This window comes from Chiloscyllium plagiosum, unplaced genomic scaffold (assembly GCF_037043375.1).
Source record: "Chiloscyllium plagiosum isolate Xiang-an unplaced genomic scaffold, Cpla_swu_hap1 HiC_scaffold_21, whole genome shotgun sequence".
NCBI lineage: Eukaryota > Metazoa > Chordata > Chondrichthyes > Orectolobiformes > Hemiscylliidae > Chiloscyllium > Chiloscyllium plagiosum.
The window spans coordinates 66,348,912-66,376,014 of NW_028270159.1; the positions used below are offsets into that span (position 1 = coordinate 66,348,912).

Sequence of the window (27,103 nt, forward strand, 5' to 3'; positions counted from 1 at the left end):
ATGGAGCTGGGGTGAGGTGGAGACAAACAATGTTTAAGAGATTGCAATTCCCTGGTGTTTGGGATTGTGCAGATGTCTGATCAGAAGGTCACCTTGGGGTCAAATATAACAGCAATATTGTGAAGAACGTATTTCTGCCTCAGACAGTTACCAGGGAGAGGGAGAGGCTCAGCAGTAAGAGAAAGGAGTTTGGAATAACAACTGAAGGCAATGGGTTTAACCGTTACAATGTTTCATTGGAGGAAACTGCAGCTAATCGAGTAGTGGGAATGTGATAAGCAGTTTGGTAACTGAGTAACAGTGGAAAAATGGAGAGGGATGGTGGGGAGGGAGAGCTGGACAGTGTCAGTGTACATGTGAAACCTAACATGGTGCTTTTTCACAATGTCAACTCCTGGCAGTATGTAGGTGAGATACAGGAGAGAGCAAGGATAGATACTGGAGAGACACCAAATGCAAGGAATTCAGAAAGGAAAGAGAGAGTGGAAATGGAGCAGGATTTTCCAAAAACCGTGAGGTCAAAAGGAAGTTTTTCAAAGAAGGGGAGAGAAGGGCATAACCAGAAAAGACAGACAACCAGAACAAGGAACAATATCTGTGAATCAGTGAGGAGGAGGAGGAGACAGAGTGTTGGAAAGTCTGTGGTTTAGCAAGCTTTGGGTAAATTGTAAAGATGAGCTCTGATAAGGCTTAACAAGAGACTGGAGAAAGATGTAGGTTTAGGACAAAAACCAGGAAAACCACGTGAGGCAGTTTGGCTCGGTGGGCTAGTGGGAGGGAGGGAAGCAGCAGATCGGATTATCTCAGTCATGGTGACAGAGAAACTCCATGTGCTCCTCACTCATGTTATTGGAGGGGAGGATAGAGGAGACAGGATGATGGACAGTGTTTTACAAAGAAACAAATCCAGGGTTAGTGATATTTAAAATGAGTGAACACACCTGATGTGTTTAGCTTTTATCCAGAATATTAAAACAAACGACTGAAGTCCTGGTTCGAATCCCGTCTTGGCAGATGGTGGAATCTGAATTCACGAAAAAATAACTGGAATTAGGAATCTCCTGATTTCCATGAAACCATTGTCAATGGTAAAAAAAATCCTGCCAACCTGACAGCAGCCCATCCAGCTACTCACTGTACTAATCACTGCAAAGTCTCAACACAGGAATGAAACTGGATGGACCATGTGGCATCTAACAAGGCACCAGAAATTACAACCACAGAATTAGCCCTCTCGATGGTGCAACGCCCTCCTCACTAACATATGGTTTTTGGTGCCAAAATGTGGAGAGCTGTACCTCAGACTAGTCAAGAAGCAGCCTGACATAGTCATATTCACGGAATCATCCATTACAGACAATGACCAGACACCACCATCACCATCCTAGATATCGAGAGTGTGGTGCTGGAAAAGCACAACAGTCAGGCAGCATCAGAGGAGCAGGAGAATCGACGTTTTGAGCCTCAGCCCTTCATCAGTCTGATCTGGTGTGCTTTTCCAGCACCACACTCTTGACTCTGACCTCCAGCATCTGCAGTCTTCAATTTCTCCTAAAATCTCTGGATATGTCCTGTCCCACCGGCAGCACAGACCAGACAGAGGTGGTGGCACAGTGGTGTACAGACAGGGAGGATTTGCCCCGGGAGTCTCATGGCTCCTGCTGATTACCATGTACCGTCCTCCCTTGGCTGATGGATCAGTTCTCCTTCGTGTTGAACAACATTTGGAGGAAGCACTGAGGAAGTAAAATGGTGTCAAACGTACTCTGGGTACAGGATTTCAATGTCCACAATCGAGACTGGCTCTGCAACAGAATTACTGACTGAGCTGGTCAGGTCCTAAAGGACATAGCTGCTCAACTGAGTCTGCAGCGGGTGGTGAGGGAACCAACAAGAGGAAAAAAAACATACTTGATCTCATTGTTATGAATTGACCAGCTGCAGATACGCCTGGCCATGACAGTATCGGTAAGAACGACCATCACATGTTCCTTTTGGAGACAATGCCTTGCCTTAAAGTTGAGAAAACCTCCGCTGTGTTGAGTGGCACTATCACCGTTCTAAATGGGACAGACTTCAAAGAGATGTAGAATCTCAAATAGGGTATCTATAAGGTACTGTGGGACATCAACAGCAGCAGAACTGTACTCCAGCACAATCTGTAATCTCATGGGTTTGTAAATCCTGCTCTCACCCATCACAATGGATAGTAAAGGAGGGCTTGCCAAGAGCAGTACCAGGCATACCTGAAAATGAAGTGCTAATCTGGTGAAGCTATCAAACAGAATTACCTGCATATCAAACAGCATCAGCAGCAAGCAACAGAGCTAAGTGATCCAACATCCAATGGATCAGATCGGAGCTCTGCAGTTCTGCCACACCCAGTTGTGAACGGTGATGGACAATTAAACAACTCACTGGGGCAAGCATCACAGAAATCCCCACCCTTACTGATGGAGGGGCCTCACACATCCATGCACCAGATAAGATGACAGCATTTGCAGCAATCTGCAGCCAGAAGTGCAAAGTGGGATGATCCATCTCAGCCTTCTCCAGTGGTTTCTAACATCACAGATGTGAGTTTTAAACCAGTTCGATTCAGTTTGAATCACATCAAGAAATGGTTAAGTAGTGTAAAGGCTACGGGCCCTGCCAATATTCTGGCAATCATACTGATGGCTTGTGCTCTAGAACTTGCCACCTACCGAGCCACGTACCGCTCCAGCACTGGCATCTACCGACAATGTGGAACATTGCCCAGGGATGTTCAACACAAAAGCACAGAACAATCCAACCCAGGCAATTTCCATCTATCAATCTACACTCGATCAGCAGTAAAGTGATGGAAGATGTCATCACCAGGGCTACCAAGCAACAGCTGCTCTGCAACAGCCAGCTGAGCGACACTCACTTTAGGCTCCACCAGGGCCAATGAGCTCACGATTGTGTCACTGCCTGATTCACAAACTGACAACCAGCTGAATCCCAGAGGTGAGGTGAGGGTGATAGCTCAGCCCCACTCCAAGATCACTATTTCGAGCTGATTTCACCCTTATCTCAACACAATGTGATGAAAGTATATGAGCTATCTCTAGACTTCATTATCCAAACTCACTCCCTGGCCAGCTTCCCACATTCAACCTCCCTGTAATCTCAAGAACATCTAAATATCTGCTTGTTGATTCATCAAAAGTCTCCTATTCATAAGCAACAACATAGAGTCATAGAGATGTACAGCATGGAAACAGACCCTTCGGTCCAACCCATCCATGCCAAACAGATATCCCAACCCAATCTCGTCTCACCTGCCAGCATGTGGCCAATATCCCTCAATTTAAATTTCTCACACTTGATTTAATTCCTGGCTGTGATAATCCCTAGCTCCCTGCACCACACACACTTTGAGACCTCGACAACCCATTTTCTTTGAGACTCCCAACAATTTATTAATTCATTACTTCATCTGTGTGGTTGTTTCTACAGTTGCTGAAGCAGCATGGTCTGAAATTCGCAGCCAAAACCTCTCAGGTCTGTTTTCCACCTTTAAGACATCCCTCAAAACCTACTTTTGGTCACCTGACCTAATATCTCCATCTCTGGCCTTATGTCTAAAGTTCTCAATAGTATTTTTGTGAAATTATAAGCATGATAATAAAAATACAAACTGTTGTTGATTTGACATTATTTTCAAATCATCACTGTTGCTGTAATGAATACTCTGTAATGTCTCTTACCCAACCACATTGTAGGAGCACCTTCACCACACAAATTGCAGCTGTACAAGAAAGTCAAACATCACCCTCTCCACAAGCAACAGGGCTTTGGCATTAATCACTGGTATCTGTGGAAGGAGAAACACAGTTGATGTTTCATGGAGTGCAAAATGGATTACAGGGAATGAAAATGGTGCAGAATTTGACAGCCAGAAATGGAAGGAAAATACACTTGCTTTTTGGAAAAAAGAATTCTTGACTGTCAAAAATATTCAAGAAAAAAGTAATCTGATAATCGAGCAGCACATGGTCAGGGGCTGGGCCGCAGCGAAAAACTCATTTGCAAAGGTCTATAAAAGTAATAATACAGTAGTAAACAGACCAAAAATAGACCCATGGTTCGAGACTGAGGAAGCTAGATATTGACAAAGTGGCCATGAGGGAGCCCAGAGGTGAATCAGAGCAGTATTGGCTGCTATGATCACAAAGACTCTGTACCAGAGAAAGGCTGCACATGCGCCTGGCTGCACCTTGCCCCCTACAAAGATGGCGGCTCCGCACGTGTCCAGTGAATCGTTGTCCCGAATAAAGATGGCGGCGCTCACTCAGGCCTGCAGCCGCGCTGAGGCAATTCCCATTTACTGCAAACACGGGACTGGGACGTTCAAATTTGTGTTTTCCGACGTGCACAATTTGTTTGTAAAACCTCTCCGCTCATGGCAACACAGTTTTTCTCCAGTTTCCCTGTTTATTTCTTTCCTTACCGTATCCTTTCTCTCCATAACTTCCCGAGCATTCATTACAGCGACTCTGCGCCGCGCGCGAGTGATCACATGGTTTAGTTTAGCTCCGCCCGACATTCACTTTGATTGGTTGGAGGACCAACATCCCGCTAGGTCATCCAGCTCCGCCCACCTTCCTTTCATTGGTCCGGTGCTGACATCAATCACCCGGAGTCCCTTTGTTGGCGAGAACATGCGCAGTGTGTCCTCCTTCAGCTGATATGTTGGGTAATGTGATGGGAGAGTTTACTGAGGGTAAGAATTCCCTTTGCGTGAGCTCTGCAGTAGATTTCCTTTATTCATGGAGGGGATTGCCTTCCTACTCATGACTGTATAGCTGTGATTGATGAATCAATGCCTTCTGAATCAGTACATAAACACCCCATTTTCACTCCTTTACACAACATCTGAGATCTTAAGCACATTGTATCACGCTCTTCTTTGGAAACAAAAAAAAACATGAAATAGAGCCTCAAGGAATCGGTGCAGGAGTAGGGCATTCATCGCCTTCAGCTTGTCCCCCCATTCTATCAGATCATGGCTTGGCCAACCCAGACCTCAATACCTCTTTTATGCTTGATCCGCATAGCCCTCAACTGCTCAATATTTCAAAAATCTATTTGCCCTTTTTTAAAATAATTTGAGATAGAATCATAGATTCCCTACTATGTGGAAACAGGTCCTTCAGCCCAACAAGCCAGAACAACCCTCCGAAGAGTAAGCCAACCATTCCCCTCCCACACTTAACTTTCACAATTGTTTGGGTGCGGAAATTCTAGCCATTCACAGAGAAAAAGTTCTTTACATAAGGGAACATTCATTTTAGAAAAAGTAATGTCCCTTGGTTTGAGACTTCACTGGTGCTAGAAAATCTAGTCAACATCTACTCTGTCAAGCTCCTCAGAATCTTGTTTCCATAAGATCACTCCTGCTTATCTATACTTGATAGGTCAACACTTTCGTCCTCGAAACATCTAATTGAATCTTTTTTGAATGGTCTCCGATGTTGGTTTATCCTTTATTAAATATGGGAGCTAACATTGTATACAACACTGCAAGTGAGGACTCACCAACAGCCAGTGTGGTAAACCAATCGTCAATCCATGCTAATACATTACGCCGATACCATGAGCTCCTAAATTGAGCAATTGACTTTTATGTAGCACCTTATCATTTGCATTTTTAAAATCCAAATACAGAACATCATTGGATTGCCCTTTATCAGCCCTGCTTGTTATCTCCTCAATGAACTGTTGCAAATTTGTCAAATATAATTTCTCTTTCACAAAACCCAGTCTACCATGTTTAATGATAAGCTTTTCTAAATGTCCTGCAATTTCTTACTTTAATATTTGACTCTGTAGATTCTTTCAGTAGCTTTGTTAAGTATGATTCCCCTCTCTTAAATCCACGCGGACTTTGTCCAATCCTGTCACTGTTCAGTAAGAAACTTGACTGTATCCCAATGTAGTTAGTAAATGTATCTATATTTATTTTTAAAAATCGATTACTTATCAATGCTGGACCCATGCAATATCAATAAATTAGTGACTCTGAATTTGGGTAATAATATTTTTTCTGTTAATTCCTTTACGTACTGTGTTATGCAGACAGCGCCAAGCTGTTACTCTCAATTGTGAGTAACTTTGAAAATAATATATTTTAAAAATGACATCCCAAAATACTGCCTCATTATTGTGCAAGGAGGATTTTGCATTCAATAGTTTGCAGATAAAATTGAACAGCTTTTTGCTGCAATTTGGCCAGACTGCAGGTTACTCCAAAGTGGCAACTCTGCTCTCAAATTCTTACTTGACACTGCCCAAGGCGATACTGGTGGGACTTCACTTTGCCATTCTTGTTCACCAGCTTTATTTCCAGGTTTAATCCTATAATCATTCTAGAGCTTGTAATTTTAACCAAACTTATCTTTTAGGTACATATGTAAATATCATACTGAAATGTTGCACTGAATGGTAACAAATCTGAAATTAGTCTCTAATCAGATAGTAACGTGCTTCGACCTTTCTACGTATGTGTTGCCATAAGTCTATGCCAGTTATTTTTCTGAAGCCTGTGATTGCTGATGAAGGGCTTATGCCTGAACCATCAACTCTCCTGCTTCTCGGATGCTGCCTGACTTGTTGTGCTTTTCCAGCATGACACTTTTCGACTCTGATGTCCAGCTTCTTTGGTCGTCACTTTCTCCTTTGAGTAGATTAAACCAAGAATATTTTTTGTTGATCAAAGTGCAATAGGAACCAATTCATGAAATTCAGATATCTCACATTTACCTTAACTATGTGAAGGCTAAGACATTAATAAATTATTGTCAGTAATTGAAACCGTGCTGACAAACTTGTGCAGTATCAGTGCCTCAGCTTTAGAGTGTTCCCAGATATCGCACAGCTGCAGTATTTTGTTTTGCACTCGGCTATATTTTGTTCTCAATTGTTTCTTTGTGAAAGATTACAAAATTAACTTAGATGAATGAACTTATGATTTCTTTAACCAATGTTAGAGAAAACAACGTCAGTATTTCAAGTGCTGATAAAGTAAAATAAAATGATAATCAGTAGAAAGGGTTTAAGATGGATATGGAACAAATGCTGGAACAAATGCTGGGATTAGATTAATTTAGGATATCTGGTCAGCATGGGCAAGTTGGACTGAAGGGTCTGATTGTGTGTTGTACAACTGTGACTTCATTCTCTCAATTATTCAAGAATTTGAATACTTCGAGGAGGAAAAGGAGAATTTATGCAGAGAATGCACTTGAAATGATAATTGAGGTGTATCAAACTCACATTGTTTCATGACCTTTTCCTCTGGGTTCTTCAATGAACAAACTTGTTTTATTATCTGAATAACTATGTATCATGTGATTTGTTTTGCACAAAATATTTCGTTAGGATCTCGTGAACTATTAAGAAGTGTTCATGTTTAAAATTTAGGCAGCGTGATTGTTAAGCAAGAAAAGGTGAGTGTTTTACTCCCACTGAATCATTGCTCTATAAAAGGTGACAAGCTTTTTATCTTTTCTGGGCACTGAATATATGGAAATCAATTCTGAAGGAAAAAGTCCTCGACGGTAATTTTTTTTTCGATTACTTACAATGTGGAAACAGGCCCTTCAGCCCAACAAGTAACACCGACCCGCCGAAGCGCAACCCATCCAGACCCATTCCCCTACACCTAACACAATTTAGCATGTCCAATTTACCTGACCTGCACATTTTTGGACTGTTGGAGGAAACCGGAGTACCTGGAGGAAACCCACGCAGACACGGGGAGAATGTGCAATCTCCACACAGTCAGTCACCTGAGACGGGAATTGAACCCGGGTCTCTGGTGCTGTGAGGCAACAGTGCTAACCACTGTGCCACCCCAATTACTCCCCATATGTTCCCACATATGGGGAGTAATTGCTTCTGGTCACTCTTCAGGCTATAGAGGCTCGGAAAGAAATGAGTTGGCAAAAGTTTGTCTATCCAAATGATGTTGCCAAGCTCATTGGTAAACTTGCAAGATCTATTGAAGAAACACGTGTTTCAGAGTGTATGCAATAAACCTGAACATTGTTATTTTTTCACAGAGCTTGGGACCCGACTGGAGCAGCAATGAAGCTCGTATTGTTTTTTTAAATTTCCGAGCTTGCCAAATTATTGTTGGTAAATGCAGGTGACTTTATCAAAGCACATTTCACACTCCCCAGCTAGGAATTTGGTCCCAATTCTGTCAGTCCATCCATTCCTATGGATCACAGGTATTTTAGATGTGAGCATTCCATTTAACTATTTGAATTGAATATTTCAGTGGTTAAATCCTCTTGCATTCTTAATTTCAAATTACTCAATGTGATTTTTTTGTCCCCCCTGAATTTGCCAAGCACTGGGCAGTTCTGAAATATTCGAAATATTTACAATAGATGCATTCACACTATTGAAGGCAACCTGGCAGATTTGAATACCATTCAGGTAGTCAACAACAATACATAAGTAACTTTATGAATTGCTTACTGTACACCAACAACGCAAACCAAGTATCAGTGAAACCACAGACTGTTTCCCAAGGATTCCCAAATCTAAACAATGCATTCCAGATATGCTCACTATCACCATCTGGGAGCAGTCTCCAAAAGTGCTCCCAGAATTTAGAAAGTGCATTCACTGCCCTCCAAAGCTCAATCTGCTGTCACAGGCTTCACTCTTATTGTATACAATGGTAGTTATTGTCCAGTTCTTTAACGTGACAAATGATTTTACAAACAATTTATAAAATACTTTAAATCCTGAAGAAATGTGATGTCAGCCCTTTGTAGAAGTGAAAGAAAGTGTGATGTTTGTTTGACCTTTGGCTCTATGTATCAGACTGAACTGAACCTTTAGCAAGATGTGGGATGTTTCCCACACACTTTGTTTAAAAAAAGCAAAGATTTTGCTCTGAGATTTAAATGTTCAATCAGGTTTAATAAAAATCTTTCCAAAAATTGAGAGTTTGACTTCAGCTCCTGTAAAGAGACACACTCTTTGCCTTCAATTTTGTGACATGTGATCATTCTTCGGTAAAGGTGGCTGTGTGCAACACTGCAGGATGTTGTGCTGAAGTGCCTCCAGCACTTTGTTTCTGGTGAGCTTTATTACTGGTGTAACTCGGCTAATTTTGAAATGGAATATTACTTTGAGTTAAATCTTGTTTTTAAACTGAGGCGTGCTTGTGTAACTCAAGTGTGGAAACTATGCTCATGTTTGCAATGAACCTTTCACTTTTGCAGATTAGTATTTTTCCGATCTGTTTTGTAAATAAAGTTGAATATCGAAAGCACAGTGATGGAGAACTGCAGGCCCAGCAGCATCTCTGAGGGGAATTAAACATTGTAAGTTCCAAGTCCAATGACCTTTTGTCCATTCAGACAAAAACTTGAAATGTAACAATTTTTTTTCTCTTCACCAATGCCCTCGGAACTGCTGAGTTTTTCCAGCACTTTGTTTCTGGGTTTAGATCACCAGCACCTGCAGTTTATTGTTTAGATCCTATGATTTGACTTGTGGAGCGAGAGGCAGCAACTGTGATCAACGAGGATAAAACTCCCCAACACAGAAAACAAACTGGTTCTTTATACTTTTCAAAACACTACTGTAAATAAGAAATGCAATTAAGCTGAATGCAAGATGGTATACCACCGGCCTTGTCTCAAACCTGCTACTCATCTTTGAGAACTCATCTGTCAGAATTGTGTTTGCTCGCTTCCTTTGAGATCACGGTCCACAAATGTCCCAGTTCCAATTCCTGGGCCGGGCCCGGTTACCACATTGCTGTGGGGTGGGGAGCTTTATGTCAGCCTGAAGTTTTTGTTAATAACAACATTGCAGGTTGAAGTTGACGGTTTTGACGAATATTGCGTCGTTAAACTTGGAGGCAATCCTTCCGAATGTATTGATTAACTGGACTGAGCCTGTTTACATGCAGCCCTGTTAGTAGTGCTGTAATATTCTAAGTTAAGAATCACACAACACCGGTTATAGTCCATCAGGTTTAATTGGAAGCAAACTAGCTTTCGGAGCACCGCTCCTTCATCAGGTGAGTGTGGAGGGCACAATTCTAAGGCACAGCATTGATAGCAAAAATTTATAGTGTGACGTAACTGAAATTGTCCATTGAAAAATACCTTGGTTGTATGTTGAGTCTTTCATCTGTTCGAATACCATGATAGTTTCACTTCTTTCATGTATAAATCACAAAACCTTTCTTTCAAAAGTTGCATTCCTGACAGTGGCCCATCAAATCACTCATTGTATTAGTCACTGCACAGTCTCAACAAAGGAATGAAACTGGATGGACCACATTACATCTACCAATGCACTGGAAAATACAACAACACAATCAGCCCTCTTGACCCTACAACCTCTGTCTCACTGTGGGCCAACAGCAGTACCAGAACTGTACCCCAGCCCAATTTTGTAATCTAATGGCCTGGTATATCCCCCACTCAACCATTAACATCAAGCCAGGGGAATCAACACTACTTCAATGGAGAGTTCCGCAGGGCATGCCAGGAGCAATACCAGACATACCTGAAAATGTGGCGCCAACCTGGTGAAGGTACAGTGCAAGCAACACCAAATAGAACTATGTGATCCAACAACCAGTGGATCAGATCTGAGCTCTGCAATTTTGTCACACCTAGTCAGGAATGGTGATGGGCAATTAAACAACTCACTGCAGGAAGCATCACAGATATCCCCACCCTTAATGATGGAGGGGCCTCACACATTCATACAACAGATAAGACGACAGCATTTTCAGCAATTTTCAGCCAGCAGTGCCAAGTGGATGAGGCTTCTCCATTTGTACATGACATCACAGATGTGAATCGAATTGGTTGAAAACCCATTTCAAATCAGATCAAGAAATGGACAAGTAGTGTAAAGGTTATGGGCCCTGCTAGCATTGTGGCAATATATACTGATGGCTGTGCTCCAGAACTTGCTGAAAATGTGTTGCTGGAAAAGCGCAGGCAGGTCAGGCAGCATCCAAGGGGCAGAAGAATTGACGTTTCGGGCATGAGCCTTTCTTCAGGAATGAGTTTCTGAATGCTGCCTGACCTGCTGCGTTTTTCCAGCTACACATTTTCAGCTCTGATCTCCAGCATCTGCAGTCCTCACTTTCTTCTCCAGAACTTGCTGCCCACCAAGACAAATAGTGCTCCAGCACTGGCACCTACCGATATTGGGAAATGTTTCCCAGTGTTGTTCAACACAAAACCGCAGGACACATCCAACCCAGCCAATTTCCCTCCATCAGTCCACACTCGCTCAGCAGTGAAGTGATAGATGTTGTCATCGATAGTGCTGTCAAGCACATGCTCACAATAACCTGCTCAGTGACGCCCAGTTTGGGTTCTTGCAAGGCCAATCAGCTTCTGAGCTTGTTACAGACTTGATTCACAAACTGACAAACAGCTGAAGGTAACAGCCCGTCCCACTCCAAGACCACTATTTCGACTTCAGTGATATCATCTGACCTCACCACAGTCTCAGCTAATTTAATGAAATTCTCATTCATTCATTTTATGAACTCTAGATTTCATTATCTAAACCAACTCCTGGCCAGCATCCCACAATCACCCTCCCTATAATCTCCAGAATATTGAAAACTCTACTGCCCAAGTGTTCACTTGTACCAGAACTTGCTGATCCATCAAAAGGCTCCCATTTATAAGCAACAGCAATTTACTTTCACATCCTTGACTTAATTCCTGGCTGTAATCATTCCTATCTCCATGCACCAGACACACTTTCACATCTCAATAACTCATTTCAGTTTAGACTCCCAATGATATGTTTATTTTTGAGTTCAGCTGTGTGACTGTTTCTACAGATTCTAAGGCAACACGGTCTGGAATTCCCACCCTCTAAGATCTGCTTTCTTCCTATAAGTCATTCCTGAAAAATTGCTTATTTCGCAAAGGTTTGGTCACCGGACATAATATTCTCCATCTGTAGCCTTATGTCAAAAGTTCTCAATATTTTGTGAAATTAAAAATGTGTTGATTTATACAGATATCTTCTACGCTTCACTATCTCTGAGTGCATAATCTGTAATGTCTCCTACCCAACCACGTTGTGGGAGCACCTTCACCATACCAACTGCAGCAGTACAAGGAAGTCAAACATCACCTTCTCAACAGGCAACAGAGCTTTGGCCTTGGTCACTGGTATCTGTGGAAGGAGAAATACACATCATGTTTCAGGGAGTGCAATATGATTTATGGGGGAATGAAAATGGTGCAGAATTTGACTGTCAGAAATGGAAGGAAAATCCACTCACTTATTGGAAAAAAAAGAACTCTTGACCGTCAAAGATATTGTGGAAAAAATAACCTGATAATAGAGTATATGGTCAGGAGCCAGGCAGCAGTGGACAATTCATTTACAAAGAGGACTGTGAACGTAATAGTAAAATACTACACAGAGCAAAAATACACACGAGAGACTGAGAAAGCTAGATAACAAACAAGTGGACATCAAGGAGCCCAGAGATGAATCAGAGCAATGTTCACTTTTATGATCCCACAGTCAGATGTCTAGCACAGAAATAGACTTTTTGGTCCAACCCATCTTTGCCAACCAGATATTCTAACCTAATGTATTCCCATTTTCCAGCACTTGGCCAACATCCCTCTGAACCCTTCCTATTCAAATGCCTTTGAAATGTTACAATTTTAGTTGCCCTTTAGGCTCCTTTTGAATTTCCCACCCCACCCTAAACCTATATCCTCTAGTTCTGGGGTCTACCAACCCTTGTCTACTTACGCTATCAATGTCCCTCATGATTTTTATAAGCCTCTATAACATCACACCTCAGCCTATGACACTGCAGGGAAAATGGCCCCAGCCTATTATGCCTCTCCCCGCAACTCATATCCTCCAACACTGGCAACATCCTTGAAAATCTATTCTCAAACCTTTCAAGTTTCAGTGCCTCCTTCTGATGGGAGGGAGACCAGAACTACACACAATATTCCAAAAGTGACCTAACCAATGACCTGTCCAGCTCCTTTACCCAATGCTCTGACCAATAAGGGGAAGCATACCAAATGCCTTCTTCACTGTCGTATCTACCTGCAACTCTACTTTCAAGGAAATATGAACCTACATTCCAAGGTCTCTTTGTTCAACAAGATTTTCCAAGATCTTACAATTCAGTGTGTGAGTCCTGCTCTGATTTGCTTTTCTAAAATGCAGCACCTCACATTTATCTAAATTAAACCCTATCTGCCACTCCCCAGCCCATTGTTCCATCCGATCAATATCCCATTGTACTTTGAGATACCCTTTATCACTGTCCACAATACCTCCAATTTTGGTGTCACCTGCAAACTTACTAACTGTACCGCCTCTATTCACATCCAAATCATTTAAATGAATGAAAAAACAAATCCAGAAAAAAAAAAATCCATTTCTCTGGGTGTGAATATGCTCTGTGCAAATCCTGCCCTGTGACTCCCTACCAGAGAGGGCTGCACATGCGTCCCGCTGAACTTTGCCCCCAACAAAGCTGGCGGCTGCACGGGTCCAGTGAATCGTTGCCCCGAATAAAGATGGTGGTGCTTACTCGAATCAATCGCTGGATGAGGCATTTTCCCGTTTACTGCAAAAACGGGACTGAGTTTCAAATTTGTATTTTCGATGTGCACCAAATGTCTGTAAACCCTCTCAACCCATACCGACACCATTTCCCTCCCGCTTCCTGCTGTTTATTTATATCTTTACCAACAGCTCTCCATCCACACATCCCGAACAGACCGCGAGGATGATCAAGTGGTCTAGTCTAGTCCCGCCCCTACATCACCCTGATTGGTCGGAGGACCAACTGTGCGCCAGGTCCTCCAGCTCTGTCCCTGCCTTTCCATTGGTCCGCCGCTGACATCAATCACCCGGGGCGCATTGTTGGCTGGAGCATGCGGATTGCTTCGTGGTTTTTGTTGCTGTTCATGAGTTACAAAAATGACAACAGCATCTCAAAACCACCTGATTAAGAAGCAGCAAACCTAGTGCTTCCAAATCATCCTGTTGACCAATAGCCTGGTGTTCTGTGAATTTTACTTTTGTCCATCCCAATCCAACACCATCACCTCCAAGTCACGAATGAGCGGGGGATGTATAACCTAAGATCTAGGAACAGTAGAAGGCCGTCCTGCCCTTTGAGCCTGCTCTGCCATTCAATAAGATCATGGCTGATCATTTCGTGGACACAGAACCATTTACCCACGTTCTCGCCGTGTTCATTAATTAATTACATTTTTAAAAATCTAACCTAGTTTTAAAAACGTTTTCTGAACGAGCACCAACTACTTCCCTGGGCAGTGAATTCCATAGAGGTCAAGAAGTTCCTTGTCAATTCAGTCTTAAATTTGCTGCCTCTAGTCTTGCGGTGATGCCCTCTTGTCCTAGCTTCACCTGCCAATGGAAACAGCTCTCTACTTCTATTTTATCCATTCCATTCATTATTTTATATGTTTTCATTCTTCTGAATTCCAATGAATATAATCCCAATCTACTCAGTCTCTGTTAAACCGAACCTGTCAACTCTGGAATCAACCTAGTTAACCTCCTCTGCACCCCCTCTAGTGCCAGTACATCCTTTCTCAAGTAAGGAGACAAAAACTACATGCAGTACGCCAACACCCAAATACAGCTGAAACAAAACCTCTGCTTTTAAACACAATCCCTTCAGCAATGAAGGACAAAATTCCATTTGCTTTCTGAACTGATTATTGTATCTGGTGACCAACCTTCATGTAGAAGGATGCTTAGGTCACTCTGCAGAGCAAATAATGCAACTTTTTAACATTCAAGTGATTTTCTTTTAATGTTACTACAACCAAAGAGTATAAACTTTATATTTACAAACATTCTATTTCATTTTACAGACCATTACCCACTCACTCCATGTTGAAATGTTCCTCTGCAAAGTTTCACAGTCCTCCGCTCACTTTGTTCCGCTAATCATCTTAGTGTCACATGCAAACGTTGACACCCTACATGTGGTTCCAACTCCAAATCATCTGTATCAGTTGTAAATAATTGCAGTCACAACACCGATCCCTGAGGCACACTAATTGTCAATGATTGCCAGCCAGAATAATGCTCATTTATCCCCACACTTTGCTTCCTATTAGTCAACCAATCTTCTATCCATGCTAATACTCTGCCGGTAACGCCATGCACCCTTATATTATGCAACAGCCTCTTGCACAGCACCTTGTTAATGGTCTTTTGGCAATCCAGGTACACCGCATCCACTGGGTCCCCGTTGTCTACCTTGCTTGAAAAGTCTTCATAGAATTCAAAAAGATTGGTCAAGCATGACCTGTCCCTCATGCTGTGTCTGTACAATGGGACAATTTCTATCGAGATTCTCTATTATTTCTTCCTTGATAATAGACCCAAGCATCTTTTCCACTACAGAGAATAAAGTAACTGGTACATAATTCCCCACTTTTTGTCTACCTCCTTTTAAAAACATTGGTGTTACTTTTGCTGTTTTGCAGTCTGCTGGGACTGCCACAGGCTCCAGTGAATTTTGGAAAATTACTGCCAGTGAATTTGCTATTTTTCCTAGCATCTCTTTTAGTACCCTGGAATGCATTCCGTCAAGGTGAGGAGACTATTCTATCGTTAGCTCAATTACCTCAAAACAGTCTAAAGATAGCTGTTCTGTAATAATGATAGTTTCCAAATCCTCACCTACCTTTGTCTCTTTGCTAGTTACTGGAAAGATATTAGTATCCTCCACTGTGATATCCCATAACTAAATGTTTCTTCTCATTTTCCAAAGGACCAACATTTACTTTAGCCATTCTTTTCTCGTTATATATATTTATATAAACTTTTCCTTTCTGTCTTTGTAATCTGTGCTAGTTTATTTTTCTCATGTTCTATATTACTTTTCTTTATAGCTCCTGTGGCTTTCGGTTGACCTTTAACATTTTCCCAGTTCTAGTTTCATGCTGTTTTTGGCCACTTTGTCCGACTTCTCTTTCAACTTGATTTTCCAGAACAGCAACCCAATTCTCCAAGCATTTCACATACTATTTCTTCTTGCGATGGTACTCTCGAGCTGCTTCCCTGTTTCTCATGAGGTGGACCTCACATTTACGAGTGGTTTCTTCAGCATTCTGGGGCTGGCTTTGCAGGACTGGTGAAGATGCCATAACCATTCCCTGGTCAGCAGTGGAGTTAGGAGTTCTACAGATCTGATAGGTTTGGACATCTCCAGCAGCACCTTGAACAAGCATTTGGCTGCCCGGCACAAAGATTTGCGGTCCATCAGGGCTCTGTGCATACTGTATAATGGCTGCTCCAACCTTGGCTGTCGCTGTATTGGTCATTGTTCATGTGTGGAATCCTTGCATTTAATCTGTACCATTGTTGGCCAGCTGAATTGCTTCCCCCTGTGTCATAGCAATGTATTGTCCACTGCTAATCTGATAGATGGGTGTCTGCATCATCGTTGTAGTAATGGTTGAGACAGTCTCTTCTTCTGATTTCTCCTCATCGATTTCTTGGCACACTGGGGGGATCAGAAGAAAGTTCATTCAGGATTTTCCTGTATGAAGGCCGTCTCGATAGAATTTCTCTACGTTTCTGAGAGTCAGTCGTGCTATCCACAGATTCCTGGGAGTCTTCATTTTAAAGTATAGTAGAAATCTGAGCAGTCTGAACTTGAGGGGACTGCGTGACTGAGGACTGAGCTGCTTGGATAACTACTTGGACTTGAACAGTCTGCCCATTCGGCAATTGCACTAAAGTTACTGCTGGACTTGTTGTTGATTGGATCCCAGGCATGGTTACCTGCATGGTCACATGATATATTAATGATCTGGATGAAGGGATGGGGGCATTCCAACGAAGTTTGCTGATGATACGAAGTTAGGTGGACAGGCAAGTAGTACTAAGGAAGTGGGGAGGCTGCAGAAGGATCTAGACAGTTTGGGAGAGTGGTCCAGGAAATGGCTGATGGAATTCAACGTGAGCAAATGCGAGGTCTTGCACTTTGGAAAAATGAATACAAACATGGACTACTTTCTAAACGGTGAGAAAATTCATAAAGCCAAAGTACAAAGGGATCTGGGAATGCTAGTCGAGGATTCTCTCAAGGTAAACATGCAGGCTGAATCCGTGATTAAGAAAGCGAATGCGATGTTGTCATTTATCTCAAGAGGGTTGGAATATAAAAACAGCGATGTGCTACTGGGACTTTAAAAAGCTCTGGTTAGGACTCATTTGGAGTACTGTGTCCAGTTTTGATCCCCACACCTCAGGAAGGGCATACTGGCACTAGAGCGTGTCCAGCGGAGATTCACACGGATGATCCCTGGAATGGTAGGTCTAACATATGAGGAATAGCTGAGGATCCTGGGATTGTATTCATTGGAGTTTAGAAGGTTAAGGGAGATCTAATAGAAACTTACAAGATAATACATGGCTTGGAAAGGGTGGACACTCGGAAATTGTTTCCGTTAGGTGAGGAGACTAGGACCGGTGGGCACTGCCTTAGAATTAGAGGGGATAAATTCAGAACAGAAATGCGGAAACATTTCTTCAGCCAGAGCGTGGGGCCTGTGGAATTCATTGCCATGGAGTGCAGTGGAGGCTGGGACGCTAAATGTCTTCAAGGCAGAGATTGATAAATTCTTGATGTCACAAGGAATTAAGAGCTACGGGGAGAATGTGGGTAAGTGAAGTTGAAATGCCCATCAGCCATAATTAAATGGCGGAGTTGACTTGATGGGCCGAATGGCCTTACTTCCACTCCTATGTCTTATGGTCTAATTTGATCACTTTCCTCAGATACCCATTGCTGAGTATGCCTTTTCATACAGTCCTTCCATTTCACTGGAATAGACCTTTGTAAAATGTCTTTGAAACTCTTCCACTGCTCATCAACTTCCCACCATAAAATTTTTGTTTCCAGTCTACTTTATCCAGATTCTCTCTTATTCCCTTGTCCCTTAATGTTTCTGTTGCTTAGCTGCTGAGTCGCGCCATTGGGAGGAAGGGGCGGAACTGGAGGACAGAGCAGCGTCCGGTCCTCCAAACAGAGTGAGTGAGGAGCGGGACCAATGCATTCTCGGGAGTGAACGCTTCAGCATTGGTCAGAAAGTAAACTGTTTTGCAGGATTGGTCATTCTCACGACATAGTGGAGTATTATCCCCTCTCATAAAACAATGTGAGGTTTTAAAGAAATCGTTAAGATGTAAATCTGACAATGTACATATTTCCAATCGATTTACACAACTCGAGTAACAAACTTATTTTCAAATTCCCAGAATGATTGGAAATTTACATACCTGGCCGGTATGATTAAGTTGGATGGAAAAATCTATTTGGATATGAACCATCTCAATGACTGTAACTCGACAGAGCAATTGCTAATGTCTAATATTTCTCCCGTGATTCTATGCAGTTATGAATATTCTCTATCAACTCACTGATAATCTTCGATGCACGCGCAGTTTGGTTTCTATGAAGGGCATGCGCAGTGTCACATTAACCAGGACACGGCGAGACTTGGAGCAGCTTTCTCCGGGTGCGGCTACGCTCGGCTTCAGAGAGTGGCGTGTGGGAGACTCACTGGGAGAAAGGAGCGGAGAGAATTCACAAGACGCGGATACAGGTGAAAAAACCCGAAAAAGACTCTCCAGGCCCTGATAAGGAGGTGGTGGTCTCTGTCGGGAAAGCGGCCCAGGGTGACGGCCGCCATTTGTTTGAGGGAAGAGGGAGTGCGGGCCTCAGAGCCGCCATCTTGAGAAGGTCAATGTGCAGGTGGGCGGGGCTATTGGGGTCGAGGACAATTGGAGGAAAGACCCACCTTAGATTACTTCACTAAAGACATGAATGCACCCGGTGGATTTTTCTTAACATCGGCAATTGTTTAATACTCACTCACAGGTTTTTAGTTACATCTTTTTTGAAGCATTTAATTCACATTCAATCATTTGCAATGGTGGGATTTGAACCTGTGTCCAGAGCACACTTGCTGAGTTTCTGGATAAATTGTTCCACAATAATGCCAATAGGCCATCACTTCGCCTGCTCACAAGTTGCGCATCCCAGTGCAGCAAGAATCAAAACCCTTTCTTCCTGCACAATTGTTTGATCTTGCTCTCTGGTGATATTACTTAGTAACTCTCCATGTGGTATCCCTCACTGTGTGGGTCGAATTGTTGCCTCTGTCAGTGTCCCTCGCTCTTGCAGCTACTCCAGATCCTGAGCAAACAGAATTCTCCACTCCAGATAGACGATGGAGACTGGGGTGTTCCAGATTTCTGTCGGACTCAGTGCCATTTGACATGTGTAGCCATCACTGCATCAGTCTAATTTCCAATTCTGTTTATCTGTCTGTAGGTACTCAGGAAGGTCCTGACCTAATAGACTTCCCAGCTGCTGGGTGTCTAATCCAACCCTCATTGAAGATGGTTTGTCAGCCAGAGAGACACAGGGCAGGGAGATCTGGAGCCTTCAATAAATCCTGCAGTGAGGTAAGATCACTCACAGTGCAAAGAGCAATGAGAGGGCTCCAAACATCAGTTAACAGGACATGACATAGCTATAGTGCTGGAAGGGGAGCACAATACAGACACACCCCAGGTTCGGTCACCGCCTTTACTGCAAGTTTTGTTGTACTAAGACAACATCGGGAGTGTCACAGTTATCAATCCAAGCCTGTGCTGTCTTAGTGAGCATCAGTACAAAAGAGGGGAAAGCAGGCCTTCCACGAGAGGGTGGGAATGCTGTCTGGGAATGTTCCATTCTGTGTTCCCTCTCCCACACTGTATCTATGGCTTGTCATGTGGATCAGTCATTCTAATGCTAAAAACAGTTCCTATCTCTGTACTTTCCTCCCCTCTCACCAATCACTTCATACGTTTGAACCTGCTCCAGTCCAGACGACCATCCATATCTCTGTAACTTACTTCAGTCTCGATAACATGCCTTGTCACGAGAGTCCACTCCCCCAATAACGCAAGACTTAGGGTCTGTTTCTGTGCTGCATGACTCTCTGGCCGAAGTCACCAATGCTGGCCAGGTTTCCTGAACTGAATGAGTTGCATTTCCCTGCATTTGGCCCATGGCCCTTCAAACCTTCTCCCCTCCATGTTCCTGCCCAAATGTCTTTTCCATGTTGTAATTGTTCTTGTTTCTCCCATGTGCCACTGGCAGTCCATTCTGTATATGAACCGTCCTCTGTGGAAAATGTTGCCCCTCAGCTCCCTAAGTAAATCTTTGCTCTCGGTCACTCCTCAGGCCTTACCCATTCTGCTGTGGGACACAAACCCTCCCCGGTACAGACTTCCCTCGGACATTTGTGGGTGGCATGGTGGCACAGTGGTTAGCACAGCTGCCTCACAGCGACAGAGACCCGGGTTCAATTCCCGCCTCAGGCGACTGACGGTGTGGAGTTTGCACGTTCTCCCCGTGTCTGTGTGGGTTTCCTGCGGGTGCTCTGGTTTCCTCCCACAGTCCAAAGATGTGCAGGTCAGGTGAATTGGCCATACTAAATTGCCCGTAGTGTTAGGTAAGGGGTAAATGTAGGGGTATGGGTGGGTTGCGCTTCGGCGGGTCAGTGTGGACTTGTTGGGCCGAAGGGCCTGTTTCCACACTGTAATGTAATCTAATCTAATTACCCATCCTGCTGTGGGGGACAACCCCTCCCCGGTGCAGACTGCCCTTTAGGCCGTAACCATCCTGAAGTGGGACACAATCCCTCACCGGTACAGATGGCCCTCGGGCCTTACCCATTCTGCTGTGGGACTGAACTCCTCCCCGGTACAGACTCCCCTTAGGCTTTACCCATCCTGCTGTGGGACTGAACTCTTCCCTGGTAAAGTTTAATCTTGAGCCTTACCCACCCTGCTGTTGGACACAACCCCACTTGGGTACAGTTTTCCCTCTGGCCTTACCCATTCTGCTGTGCAACACATTCCATCCACAGTATAGACTGTCCTCAGGCCTTACGCATCTTGCTGTGGGACCGAACTCCTCCCTGGTACAGTCTACCCTTGAGGCTTACCCATCCTAATTTGGGACGCATACCCTCCCCAGTACAGATTACTCTCTGGCCTTAACCGTCTTGCTGTGGGATACAACCCCTCTGAGGAACAGACTCCCCTCGAGCCTTACCCATCCTGCTGTGAGACACAACCTCTCCCTGGTGCAGACTCTCCTCGGGCCTTAACCGTCTGGCTGTGGGACACAACCCCTCCCCAGTACAGTCTACCCTTGAGCCTTACCTGTCCTGCTTTGGGTCGCATACCTTCCCTGGTACAGAGTACCCTCGGGCCTCACCCTTCCTGCCGTGGGACACAACCGCTCCCCAGTATAGACTCTTGACTGGCCTTAACCATCCTGCTGTGGGACACAACCCCTCCCCAGTTCAGACTCCCCTCGAGCTTATCCATCCTGCTGTGGAACACAATCCCTTCCCGGGACAGACTCCCCTCGGGCCTTCCCCATCCTGCTGTGGAACACAACCCCTCCCCAGGTCAGACTCCTCTCGAGCCTTCCCCATCCAGCTGTGGGACACAACCCCTCCCCAGTTCAGACTCCCCTCGAGCCTTCCCCATCCAGCTGTGGGACACAACCCCTTCCCGGTACAGACCCCCCTCTGGCCTTACCCATCCTGCTGTGGGACACAACCCCTCCCCAGTTCAGACTCTCCTCGGGCCTTATCCATCCTGCTGTGGGACACAACCCCTGCCCGGAACAGACCCCCCTCTGGCCTTACCCATCCTGCTGTGGGACACAACCCCTCCCCAGTTCAGACTCTCCTCGGGCCTTATCCATCCTGCTGTGGGACACAACCCCTGCCCGGAACAGACTCCCCTCGGGCCTTACCCATCCTGCTGTGGGACACAACCCCTCCCCAGTTCAGACTCCCCTCGGGCCTTACCCATCCTGCTGTGGGACAGGTTGATAATTATGTTGAATAGTATCCCTCCAGTGTGGAAACAGGCCCTTAGTCCAGCAAGTCCACACCGACCCGCGATACATACCCTGCTCAAAATAGCTTCAAAATACATAGAAACAGTGATCACTGAATTGGGTAAAAACTCCACAGTTACATTGGGCAGTTTAAAAGTCTCGCTGTATTGTTGTTTGTTCCTTTTCTTCAAACAGGTAACATTTTTATTAAAGCAGCAGATGTTCATTGTGAGAGTGTCTCTGTTAAACTAGAATATGTTCTGTTCTCTGTGTAACAGGCTGTTGTTGTGTGCGATGGACTGTCACTAACAGTGTAATTGACCTGTGAGTCCTTGATCAGGTTTCCTTTGTCTGTAAATCTAATAATCAGTGAACTATGCATCTGCTCTTCTTAGCGAAAACAAAGAATCATTTCTCAACGAAAAAACGGCACATCACAAAGCTATTTCATGGATTTCTGGCACACACCACCTACCAATGTATCTGGTAAGTCTGTTTCCTGAATAATTCTGAACTCTATCTGTAACTCTGAAAGTATCTGTATTGCTTGTCAGTTGATTGAGAATTCAGCCTCTTTGTTCTGAGCTGTTGTGATGCAGGCGGTGGCTTCATTCTGTCTCTGCCAAGTTTGTTTTCTCCTTCTGCTGTGATTCTGGGAGATTCCTTTCTGCAGGTGAGAATATTCAGTGACTGAACATTGAATGATTTTGACTCTAACAGAGCAGTGGCCTTGTTTTCAGCTCATTATTCACTTTCCATTTCCTGGTTGTGTTGAATGTTACAGAAACAGACTCTGAGCAATGTTTCCATTCACTTGTATTGGATTCATTGACAGCCACGTGGTCAGTCAGTTTCAGGCTGATGGATCAGTTTCTCTGTCCTATTAGATGGTGGCCACTTGCACAGTTTCCGATGGTTCACCTCAGTGTTAGGCCGTCAGCTGCTGAAACCCTCCATCCAGCATTTGTTCTCTCTCACCATGACTACTCCAATACAGTCCCAGCTCGTTTCCCACATTCTACCTCCATATACTCACGATCGCCTCAGATTCTACTGTCAGTATCCTTACAGCAAGTCACGTAAGTCATCCACCTCCATTTCACGCTGCTCTACATTACATTCAGTCCAAATATAATTTCAGAATTCCATTCATTGCGTTTAAAAACACCCATGATCTTGTCCTGTCCAAGCATCCAGGTTCCATCAGGTAGGTGGGTGTCCGCGTGGTTGGAGCAAGAGCAGGAAACTGAGGATCGTACAGGGGACAAAGATGGGGTTGGATGCGGGATGTTTAAGGAGAGAGAGCTGGTGTATTGTTGGGGATAGCTTCTCAGGGGAGTAGCACAGCGGTAGCCAGGTCTATAATACTCAATGGCCTGAGTTATCGGAAGAGGTTGGACAAGCTGGGACATTTTTCTTCAGAGGACAGGAGACATAAGGGAGATCTTATAGAAATGTATATGATCATGAGAGGCATGGATAGGGTGAATGCATTCAGTCTTTTTCCCAGGGTTGAAGAATTGAGGACTAGAGGGCATCAGTTTAACTTTAGAGGGGAAAGAATAAAAGGGAACGTTAGCAGCAACTTTTTTACACAGATGCTGATTCTCATACGGAATGAGCTGTCAGTGGAAGTGGCTGAGGCAGGTACATTAACAACATTTAAAAGGCATTTGGACAAATACATGGATAGGAAAGGATTAGAAGGATATGAGGAATGGGCAGGGTAATGGGGTTGCCATGGATGGACATTATGGTTGCCAGGGATCAGTCTGGCCCTTGGGGCCTCTCTCTGTGCTGTAGGACTCTATGACTCTATAACTGACTCTGCTGTAGACCAAGGTCGGGCAAAATCCAAGGGAGCGAAAATGGGAGGAGAAGCACTAGTTGGGGGCATAGACAGGTGTTACTGTGGCTGCGTCTGAGACTGTTGTATCCCTGGTGCCTGGGTCAAGGACATCTCTGAGCATTTGCTTGAAATTCTGAATTGGGAGAATGGGAGGCCAGAGGTCATGGTGCACATTGCTACCAACGACACGAGTAGAGAGAGGGATGAGATCCTGAGGAGTAAGCACAGGAAGTAGGGAACGACTGAAAAGCAGGACCTTGAGGCTAGTAATCATTGCGTTACCACCAGTCCCATGTGCTTGTGAGACAAGGAATTGAAAGATAGCAGAGATGAATGCATGGCTGAAGAGCTGGTATAGGGGGAAGAGTTTCAGGATCTTGAATAATTGGGACCTGAACTAGAGGGGAACTGATATCCTCACTGGGAGGCTTGTTCCTGCTACAAGGGAAGGGTTTAACCTACAATGGCAAGGTCCTGGGAATCACAGCAGCAGGGCAGCACGTGGGGGGTAAGGAAGGTCGGAAGATGTATACGAGTCAATCAGAAAGGAAATACAGAGAAATGAACACCATTGTACGAATGGGCTGATTGTGTTAATTTCAACACAAGGCGCAACATAGTTAAAGTAGATAAGCACAGATCCAATATTGTGGCCATTCCAGAGATTTGGTTCGGAGAAGGATAGGACTGGCTGCTCAATATTCCAGGGTTTCATTGTTTCAGATGAGATGGAGAGGAGGGTAAAAGAGGTGGAAGAGCTGCATTACCAATCGGGTGAATGTTATGTCTGCACCCAGGACATACTGGAGGGGCTCGCCCACTGAGGCAACGTGGATAAGAAGGATGCAGTTAATGGGATTATACTATAGGACCCTCAATCTGCCAACGATACCTCGAGGTACAAATATCTTGGCAGAATATCTCGGCAGAGGCAATAACAACAGAGTTCTCAAAGTGTCTTTAACTTCCCCACCATTTGCTGGCACTACTTTAGAGCAAGAGGCTGAGACGGTGCAGAGTTTATTAAGTGTATCCAAGAGGGTTTCTTGAAATAGTAGTGTAAAGGAGGGGGAGGGGCCATAGTGGACCTTATATTGCTGAATGAGCCTGGCCAGGTGACTGACCTTTCAGTGGGAGACCATTTTGGAAACAGTGATCACAACTTAAGTTTTTTTTAAGGCAGCTACGAATAAATGGGATGTTTCTAAATTGTGGGATTGCAAATGATGTCAGTATTAGGCAGGAGCTAGGGAGTGTTAATTGGGAGGAGCTGTCATCAGACAATGCCACATTGGGCACGTGGGAGTTAGTTAAAGACTTGCTGATTGGAGTTCACGACCAGCATGTTCCAGTAAGGAGGAGGGATAAGGCTGGTAATGTAAGGGCCCCTTGGATAACAAGGGAGGCTGGGAATTTAGTCAAAAGGGGAAAAAAACAAGCCTATGCAAGGTTTGGGAAGCTAGAATTGGGCATGGCATGTGAGGAACGTAAAAAAAACAAAAGCTAGAAGGAACCTGAACCGGGAATGAGCAGAGCAAGGAGGGGCCATGCCCTTCGCAAGTAGGGTTAAAGAGCATCCCAAATCGTTCTGGAGATAATGACCCACAAGAGGATGTGAACATGGATCGTTACAGCGCAGTACAGGCCTTTTGGCCCTCAATGTTGCACCGACCTTTGAAAATAATCCAATGCCTATCTAACCTACACCCTTCCTATATTACCCATATGTATGTCCAATGCCCTTTGCGTCGGCAATTCTACTACTGTTGCAGGCAATTAAGTCACCTCTCGACCTTCTTCTTCCCAACTAAAACAGCCTCCATTCCCTCAGCCTTTCCTTGTAAGACCTTCCTTTCATACCAGGCAATATCCTAGTAAATCTACTCTGCACTCTTTCCACAGCTTCCACATAACTTGGAAAGAAGTCGGGCCAGTCAAGACTAAAGGAAGGAACTTGTGCTTGAAGTCAGTGGAAGTGGACGAGATCCTAAATAATTACTTTGCATCGGCATTCACCCAGGAAAAGGATACTGGGGATAATGAGATTTGTGTGGAGTATGCTAATGTGCTCGGGTATTTTTGAGGTCGAGAAAGAAGCGTTAGATTTCTTGAACAGCATTAAAGTGGATTAATCCCGAGGACCCGATGGTAGCTACCCCAGGTTATTGAGAAAGGCAAGACAGGAGATTTTTGGGGTCTTGGACATGATTTTTGAGTCCTCACTTGCCAGTGTAAAGGTCGCAGAGGACTGGTGAGTAGCTTATGGTGTTCCTCTCTTCAAGAAGGGAAATAGGGACAATCCAGGAAGTTATAGCCTGGTGAGTCTCACCTCAGTGGTTGGGAAGCTTTGGACAGAATTTTTACGGATAGGATTTATGTGCATTTGGTAAAGAATGACCTAATTAGGGACAGTCAGCGCAGCGTCATGAGATGCACAGGGTTGCTGGTCAAAATGTTTTACCCAGAGTTGAAATATCTTTACTAGAGAATGTGCATTTAAGGTGAGAGGGGGAGAGCTCCAAGGAGATGTGAGGGGTAATATGTTTTCACAGAGAGTGGTCGGAATCTGGAACATGTTGCCAGGGATGGTGGAGGAGGCAGAAATGAGAGGGTTGTTTAAGGGGTTTTTGGGTGAGCATGTGAATATACAAGGATATGGAACAAGGATAGGAAGAAACAATGAGTTTAATTTGGTGTCACATTCAGCACAACATTCTGGACTGAAGGGCCCGCTCCTGTGCTGTACTGTTCTTTGTCGTGTTTCTTTTGTTACAACATGACGGTGACCCCCTCTGTTAGTTAAACCAAACACCCAGAAAAGTTCACCTCCCCACATAATCTGTTAAAGTATGAGTGACAGAAAACTCACAATTCCACTATTTAAAGAAAATAGCATTAATCTATTTTTAACTCCAAGTGAATATTAAACAACTATTCATAAATCTAAGCTCTCCCTTTCTCTTCACTGCATATTATCTGCCTCCAGCCCTATGACTATATGTTATTTCAATAAGACACTTATTAAAATTACATCAATTTAATATCTAACCCACACAGTGACTCGTGAATTTTGTGTCTTTCTGCTTCTGGCTGAGGATCTCCCTGGGTCGTCATTGTCTTCTTTTACTCCGAGTATGTTTCATATGAAAAGGTACCCTTTGATTGAGAGACTTTCCTAATTTATTGGTGAGCAAGATGTTGACTCTCCCAGACAGCAGTTACTCTCTGACCAATTTTTAAAATGTCCACATTTTATACGCCCCCAT

The 27,103-nt window shown here is 44.0% G+C and overlaps 2 long non-coding RNA genes and 1 pseudogene across 9 annotated transcripts in view; 1 reads left to right on the plus strand and 2 right to left on the minus strand.

The window, feature by feature from the left end:
- LOC148146289 (uncharacterized) overlaps positions 1-6,094 on the minus strand; it is a 47,631-nt gene extending 41,537 nt beyond the window's left edge. For 7 of the 8 annotated variants that reach the window (XR_015760762.1, XR_015760766.1, XR_015760763.1 and 4 more), the window contains exons 1-3: positions 3,950-6,094; positions 3,735-3,841; positions 942-1,024 (exon numbers count right to left, since the gene is read on the minus strand). This is a non-coding gene — a long non-coding RNA (uncharacterized LOC148146289). The remainder of the gene's footprint in view (positions 1-941; positions 1,025-3,734; positions 3,842-3,949) is intronic. The other variant, XR_015760761.1, reaches the window with a different exon arrangement.
- A 9,859-nt stretch (positions 6,095-15,953) lies between these two features.
- On the minus strand, positions 15,954-16,851 carry LOC148146290 (cyclic AMP-responsive element-binding protein 1 pseudogene; annotated as a pseudogene).
- A 1,731-nt stretch (positions 16,852-18,582) lies between these two features.
- LOC148146291 (uncharacterized) lies at positions 18,583-26,869 on the plus strand. The gene is made up of 4 exons (XR_015760805.1): positions 18,583-18,680; positions 19,412-19,545; positions 22,384-22,474; positions 25,740-26,869. It is a non-coding gene; the product is annotated as an uncharacterized LOC148146291 (long non-coding RNA).
- The last annotated feature ends 234 nt before the right edge of the window (positions 26,870-27,103 follow it).